Source organism: Stegodyphus dumicola, chromosome 10, assembly GCF_044657685.1.
Source record: "Stegodyphus dumicola isolate Sdum_Otavi_A_Nest chromosome 10, ASM4465768v1".
Lineage (NCBI taxonomy): Eukaryota > Metazoa > Arthropoda > Arachnida > Araneae > Eresidae > Stegodyphus > Stegodyphus dumicola.
In genome coordinates, this window is record NC_140777.1 from 18,914,038 (window position 1) to 18,922,385 (window position 8,348).

Here is an 8,348-nt window from a genome sequence, read left to right on the forward strand (position 1 = left end):
TGCACCACGAAGGCATGTTGGAAGGAGGGAGCAAATAACTTACGAAACTGGAGAAAGCAGTGACAAAGAAAAGACCAGAATTGGCAAATCGCAAAGGAATCGTGTTCCACCGCGACAATGCGAAGCCTCACACATCTTCAGCAACACGTGCGAAATTATTGGAGCTTGGTTGGGAAGAGATGTCGCATTCCCCATATAGCCGGAGCTTGCACATGGGATTATCATTTATCTCGAAGTTTACAATACTTCTTCAATGGTAACAATTTCAGTAATAACGATGACCTCAAATCCCACTTGAGTTCTATGCTAATAAAGACAGAAGTTCTCTGAACACGGAATTACGAAGTTACCAGAAAAGATGGCTAAAGATCATCGACCAGAATGTAAGATATTTGTCTGGTTAAAGTTCATTTTTTGTATAGCAAAAAATTGAGTTTTGTTTCACACTAAAAATTGAAATTATTTTCTTACGAACCCGATAAATTGAATTAATACGTTCTCGAATGCCATTATTTAGAAATGAGTTTTTTGTGTGCAAGTTCCTTACCAAAACCAGTGGAATTCATTAAATCTAACATATACATAATACTATTTAACAAAATGGTACTTCAAAAGGTGTTAAACGGCCACCGCATATGCTTTGGCGAGATTTGGCGACATTTAAAATTAATTTGACGAACATTACACTATGGTAACCTTCAAAAAATGAAGAACCACAAAACAGGAAACTAATAAATAATATTTATTTAACAATTAGTAAACTTTATTAGCCCGAATGGGCTATTAAATGAGATTTAGCGGCGTATAAATGTCTGAATCACTTTTCAAATTGTCGTCACGAAATATAATAGCCCCTGGATTACTTTTAAAGAAATTAAATAATGAAGAATCTGTATGAATGGATATATGTCTCTCACACTGTGTAAAAACGACATTATTTAGGGCCATCAAATTTTGAACAACGTGGTCTTCCACCCGAACTTCAGAATCTGGAAGCCCGAATTTTGTATTTCATATTTAATAATAATGAATTTTTAACAAACTCAATGATTTAAAACCGAGCAGTGGACACACCGTACGGATTGAAACATTCTTATCTCCAGCGCACGGGACTAATCGGAAATTCTAAAGGTATGCTTATAAGGTATTTCTCCCGCCATCTTAGCATGTCTTCGCGGTGTAGTGGTCAGCACACTCGGCGCGTATTCGAGAGGTCCGAGGTTCGTGTCCCGGCGAGAGCACTGCTCATTTTTCATTTCTTCTTCTTTAAAAAAAAAACCTAATGTCTCTACAGTGGCACCCGAACTAAAAAAGGTGGTGGATGACATTCTCCACCACCAGGAATTGGCGATTGGGTCCCCTAATCCCCAATCGCCCTTTAAAAGGGGAGTATATAAGGTACTTCTCCCGCCTTCTTAGTATGACTTCGTGGTGTAGTGGTCAGCACGCTCGGCGCGTATCGAGAGGTCTGTGGTTCGAGTCCCGGCGAGGGCGTTGTTCATAAATAACCTAATGTCTCTACATGCTTTATTATTATTATTATTATTATTTTGGGATTTTGCTATTCAACTAAATTTTATGTGGCGTAAGTTTGAAGAACATGGTATCTAATTAATGAATTTAACACACAAAACGTTAATAATAAAAGAAAAAAAAGTTTTGCAAGCCATATTACAAAGAAAACTATACATGGATATGATAAACTGAGAAAAAGACTGAAAAAAAAAAAAAAAAAAAAAAAAAAAAATAGGAAAATGTATACCAACACTTAACAATTCATCCAGAATTCTGCTGCTTTTAAAATTTTTGCTGTTGAATTGTATATGGCGTAAGCGCGAAGGAAATGATGCTTAATAACAAAGCTAAAAAGACAAAAAGAAATGTGTTAGCAGGAGCGAGTGCAACAGCGGGTTAGTAGACTGCGAGCTCATTGACGGCGTAGAAAAACCTCAAAAATCCATTTCGGCGACCGTTAAAATATGAGCCCTTTCAGACTTTTTTTTTTTTTTTTTTTTTTTTGTATTCTTAGCATGAAATTATATGTATTTATCTTTGGATCAATAGCATTTATTTATATTTGTGAAGGCCATAATTCGACAATCGCTGCTATAAAAGAAACAAACATTTTGTTTCACCTTATATTATGCCACCGCATAAATTCGTCTAAATATGAATCCGTACGTACTTATTATATGTTTTTATTCTTATTATGTTCTTATTATCTGCTTATGTGCTTTCTCTTATTCTGTCCGTACGTACGGATGTTACGCAAAAAGCTCGCCCAAATGGATTCGAAAGCGGTCAAATTATTATTATTTTTTTTTTCCTTTTTTTGAATATGATACCCGAAATTTTCCGCGTTTACAATATTTCCTTTACTTAAAAGGAAGTAAAAAGAATAACTGAATCGATGATACCACGCGGACAACATGGAAATCATAACAGTCTCAAAATCAAATCCGTTGGCGGTTAAAAATTTGTGGGTACATGGAGGTAGGAACCTCCATGTTCGGTTATATTTACCAAGCTTGGCAACTATTCGTCCGATTTTGGCGATTGACCGTAGTGGCCGCTTTAATTCTGGAGCACCATTAAGACATTGTTAAACATATAAGAAGTAGGAGAACTTGAATTAAATGTTACTGTTTATGTTAAAAATTGGTACTATTCCGTTTTAAGAACCGTAAAAAATTGTAGCGAAAATGTTCGCGCAAAAGCGCCAAATCTAGCAAACGCGCCCATTTAACAGCGCGCCAAATCTAGCGTACGCACTGATTTCAAATTTCGTAATTTTAGATAGTTCTATATTTCTTAAGACGCCACTGAAATACTAGTTTAATTTTTAAATCCTTTTTTGATTTTAAATCCTTTTTTGATATCCTATGGATTTAACAACTTGGGAATTGTTTTAAGAACGCGTTTTTAAGAATTGCACATACTCGGTATCCATGTACACATCGACCTATTTTCACTTAAAAAAAAAATCCCAGAATTGCACAAAAATGGCACTGCGTTCACCCTTGACTTTATCTATGTACACATCGACCTATTTTCGCTTAAAAAGTAAAAGAAAATTGACAAAAATCTAATTTTGTTTACTCTTGTAAAAAGCGGCAAACAAATAAGTGGGCGATTCTGCACTTTACGAGAATTTTTTCAAAGAATAGGCATCATTCATTATAGAGAATTATGTTTGAACAACCAACGACATGAAATTATGCTTTAGCGATAACTCGGTAGCGAAATAGCGATGCAGGCATCCATTCAGTTATGTTTAGCAATTTTTATATAAATTATAATAATGATCTGAAATAGTTATTTACTCTTTTGCTTCAATTCAGTCATGTTTAGCCTTTTTCATATAAATTATAATAATAAAAAAAAGTATTATATAAAATTAACTTTTCATCTAAATTAAAAGAATAAACTTTAAATAGTTATTTACTATTATACTTCCTTTCTTGCGTTAGGGTTGCCGCAATTACTTTTAACAGCACTGGCATGAACAATAGTTTGGCGATTTTTTACGGTCCTCAAAACCGAATAGTACCTAAAAAGGTAATTTCATCATTTTTTATTTCTTCGAAGACAGACTTTGGTAAAAGTTTACAGTTGAGTGCCCCTTGCTTTTTTTTTTTTTTTTTTTTAATGCCAAGACCGGCGCCAGGAAGGCACAATTTCAAGATGGCCGCTACACAAAACCAAAATAAGAAGTCAAAGAATTGCACAAACTCTGTATCCATGTACACATCGATCTGTTTTCGCTTAAAAAAAATTCCAGAATTCCACAAACTAAGCATTGCGCATTGTCTTAAATTTGTCCATGTACACATCAATCTATTTTCATAAAAAAAAAAAAAAAAAAAAAAAAAAAAAAGGTTAGGAAGCTAAAACAAAGTTAAAACTATCATGGTAACCAAAAACGAGATTTTATCGCCAAAATTTAAAAATAATTGTCGCTAATCGAAGGATCACCCAATTCTACACTACAGCCCAGACATTTTTATTTCAATAGAAATATCAAAATTAAGCCTACCTTTTCTTTCCGAGATGACTGATCTTCAGAATAAAGAAATGAACAAAAACATATATTGAAATTATAACATTAATAACAAGTTACAAAGTTAGTTTTAACAGTGAACTCTTTCGCCGCTTATCCGAGCGAACGTCTTTTCTCCCAGGCATGTTAGAAAATAAGCCAAAACTCGCGCCAGAAGAAAGTTGAGGTGTAGTGCGCTAGCAAGCGATAATTTCTGCAATTAAGTTTTTAAGGCTCTGCTTTCAACAATTTGAAGTCCTGTTCTATAAAAATATTAAACAGATGGTGTCTTTCTGTTTTTTTTTTTTTTTTTTTTGTCCAAAGGGGCAATTTGTTGCGCTGAACGATTATTAATTTCATTTTGGCATTTTGCATCGTAAACTTTAAAAGGCTGTATCACTTTTCAAACTGTTGCCACCATATTTTATGACCCTGTCTTACATTTAAAGAAATTAAATAATGAAGAATCTGCACGAATGTATGTATGTTTCTAGCATTGTGACAAAACGACGGTACCTAGAGCCATCGAATTTTGAATAACGTAATCTTCCATAGAATATGGGCTAATTTGAATAGGAAGGAATTTCAAATTCGAATTAGGTCTTTCATTGTTTTATTATCGATTTCAGATTTTGTAACACTTCATCGAATTCTTGATTAAAAAACTAAACGATTTCAAAGCGAGCAATGGCAACACTGTGTAAAAAAATAAAAAAAAATAAATAAAAAACTCCGTCGCGAGAGACTCTGTATCGGAAATTCTAAATATATGCTCATTTTAAAATTAATTTGTGATATTGCTATTGAATTGAATTTTATAGTTTGATTACGCAAAACATGATATTTAATAAATAAAGGTAACACACAAAACGTTAAAAAAAACGCCCCTTAGGACGTAATTTAAAATCCGAAACCTTTCAGATCCTCCCTCCCCGTTCTTTCTCTTAACATCATTTAGATCTGATTTAAAATCGCTGAGCTTTTGTCCCATTGAAAATTTCTGTCTATGTTTTAAAATGTTCCTAAAGCAAGACATGGCAATGTAGTTGCGAATATTTATAGTACGGCGTTCTACTATTTTTTTAAGGTGAGAATGTTCTATGAACGAACCTTTGCATCTTATACATTGCACAAATTTCACGAATCAGACAACAAGAAGCATCTTCTCTTCCATGTTCTTAAGGTACTTCCTCAACTGCATAACCTCCATTTTGGAGTACCATTTGTTGTCGGCTTACTTGTTCATATCTCTAGACATTGTTCGTCACCCCATAATATATAAATTTCGGTTAGAAATTCTGTTTGTGATCCAAGGCACTCATGAACCAAAGTTCTATTATATTTTTTACCTTAAAGAATACAGAGAAAGATCTTTCTTTGGAAGCTAGAAAAATAGATTGTCTAGGAAAGTTTGTAAAATAATTTCGATATTTAGAAAAGTTGATAGTCTTTCCCTTGCAGACTTTGTCTCTTGTAGTAGAAAAACTTAAAGGATATTGTAAAATTTTCGATACCTTTTTTTATATACTATATTACTTATATAACACTTATATAAAACGAGATTAACCCTAAATATCGCAAGGCATTAAATTAATTTTTTTGTTTATTTTTTATTAGCTCAATGAGGCGTTAGCCCAGAAAGCGTATTAGTATCGAAACGGCATTTTGCATCGGTTCACTATTAATGTCCTTTTCACATTTCAAATTGCTGCCACAAAATTTTATCGCCCTGTATTATATTTAAAAATAAATTAAATAATGAAGAATCTGCATCAATGTTTGTGTTTCTCGCACTGAGTAAAAAACAAAGGTATCTTTCAAATTTTTAATTTTTTGCCATCACTTTTGAATAATTGAGACCTCTATCCGAGTATGGACATGTGGTAGCCCGAACTAGGAATTTCGAATACGTTTTATTGTCCATTTCATATTTTGTAAAACTTTTACGAATTTTTGATTAACAAACTCAACGATTTCAAAGCGAGCAATGGCAACACTGTACGGAAAATTTTTTTATCTCCAGCGCACGAGACTTTCTATCGGAAACTCTGAAGATATGCTGTTTTCAAATATTTTTTAACCAAAGGGACGTTATCCCAAATGCATAATATAAAATCGGAAAGCTTTAAATTTTTTTATTATTTTTATTTATTAGCTCAAAGGGCGTTAGCCCAGAAGGGCTATTAATTTCGTTGTGGCATTTCGCGTCGAATGACTATAAACGGTTTATCACTTTTCATATTGTTACCACCAAATGTTGGAGTCCTGCATTATATTGAAAGGAATTAAATAAGGAAGAATCTGCATAAATGTATGTATGATTCTCGCATTGCCATAAAACGACAGTACCTAGAGCCATCCAATTTTGAATAACGTAATCCTCCACCCGAATATGGGCATCTGGAAGCCCTAATGTGGAGTTTGTTTTATTATGTATTTCATATTTCGTAAAATTTGATTAATGAAAATGAATTTTTGATTAACAAACTCAACGATTTCAAAAAGAGCAATGGCAACACTGTACGAAAAAAAATTGTTATCTCCAGAGCGCACAGGGGCGTAGCTAGGGTTCCCAGCGCCCGGAGACAACTGAAGAATTTACGCCTTTTTTTTATGTGCCAAGAATGGAAAACATTTCATTAAAAAATTTCGTAGCATCAGTTTGGCGCCGCTTGGATGCTGCGCCCGGGGACAGATGCCCCCCTTGCCCCACTCTAGCTACGCCACTGAGCGCTCGAGACTGTGTATCGGAAATTCTAAAGATATGCACTTTTTAAATATTTTGTGTTATTGCTTTTGAATTTAATTTTATAGTTTAAGTGCGAAAAACATAATATTTATTAAATAAAAGTAACACACAAAACGTTAGAAAAACGCCCCTTTGAGCATAATATAAAATCTGAAATTTTATTATTATTATTTTACTTTTTATTTTTATTTTTTGCAAAGATCTGAATTTGACTTGGATACCCTATTACATAAAATATTAGCCTATTTTAGAGAAATTCCATTTCAACAAATGGGCAACCCTCTCACGCCAGATTTCGCCCACCAGCGGCCAAGCGGTAAAGTCGCTGAACACTCGTAGTTCTGTCCGAGGTTCGATTCCCGCGAACGGGCTGGCTGCATGGGCATTTTCGCGGTTTTCTTCATGTGTAACATGTATACGAGCCAGTTTCCCTTGGAAAGTCCTCCACGAAGCAATTAATTATCAATTTTATTAACAATTTTTTGTGTAACCAATGGGATCTTGATTATGCCGATCAATTGCCGCTGCATATTCAGCTATCGTCCCCGCTATAATAATTGACAGCTTTCAAAATTTCATCGGCCTCTAGGGGGTCAACACGGATCGCACTAGGGAGACCTTGACTTAGATCTTGACTTAAACATAGCCCTTCATTTAGACTATCACTTAGACTTGACTTAGACTATCAAACAGTATAATGTGTCTAAAACGTTAATCTTTAGATCTTTTGTTTACAAACCCACTATTTTAACTGTGATTTCGCCTTCGTCGATTCCTACCAGAACTATAAGAATAAAGTTCTTGAAATTAAGGGGAAGCTTTTGGCAGAGACAGAGACAGTTGATCATCTTCGAAGTGTTTTCTCCCAGCTACTTTACTTGAATCTGCTTTAGTCTTTGTCGCCCACCAGCGGCCGAGCGGTAAAGTCGCTGAACACTGGTAGTTCGGTCCGAGGTTCGAATCCCGCGAACGGGCTGGTTGCATGGGTGTTTTCGTGGTTTTCTCCATGTGTAACGTGTATACGAGCCAGTTTCCCTTAGAAAGTCCTCCACGAAGGCATCCCTCTCCTTAGACAGATAGCCCCTAGTGTGCTTTGCCATAATTAAATACACCAACTTTAGTCTTTGTTAGCCGCGTTTTGCTCACGTGATCAGAGGACCTGAGTCAAAGCTTACAGCAGGACAGTACCGTATGAAGTTGTACTTTAATTCTTAAGCTGTACTTTGACCTTTTGTGTTGTGTTAAATCCTGTAGGAAGCGATGATTTGTTAATTGCACGAGCCATGTATGTTGTTAAGTTAAAATTCCAATAAAAATACGTTTATTTTAAACGTTTATCTGAGTTAGGAGTTTTTCTCTGGGAAAAGCGAAGTCGCCTGACCGTCTACACGAAACCAGAATTTAGAATTAAAGTAGCTCATTTCCGTTCAAATTCGATGAACAACCTGTTGAAAGACTTGCGTAAAGCGGTGAGAGGGGGAGAGAGAATTTTATAAAGGGGCGGTATTTTAATACCTTATTAGGCACTGCGCTAATGTCTTCAAATGAAAATTTCAGGCA

At 34.9% G+C, this 8,348-nt stretch overlaps 1 long non-coding RNA gene across 1 annotated transcript in view; it reads right to left on the minus strand.

The window, feature by feature from the left end:
* Positions 1–4,167, minus strand: part of LOC146994906 (uncharacterized) — a 162,372-nt gene extending 158,205 nt beyond the window's left edge. Inside the window, exon 1 of the long non-coding RNA XR_015043722.1 lies at positions 4,037–4,167. This is a non-coding gene — a long non-coding RNA (uncharacterized LOC146994906). The remainder of the gene's footprint in view (positions 1–4,036) is intronic.
* Between the last annotated feature and the right edge of the window lie 4,181 nt (positions 4,168–8,348).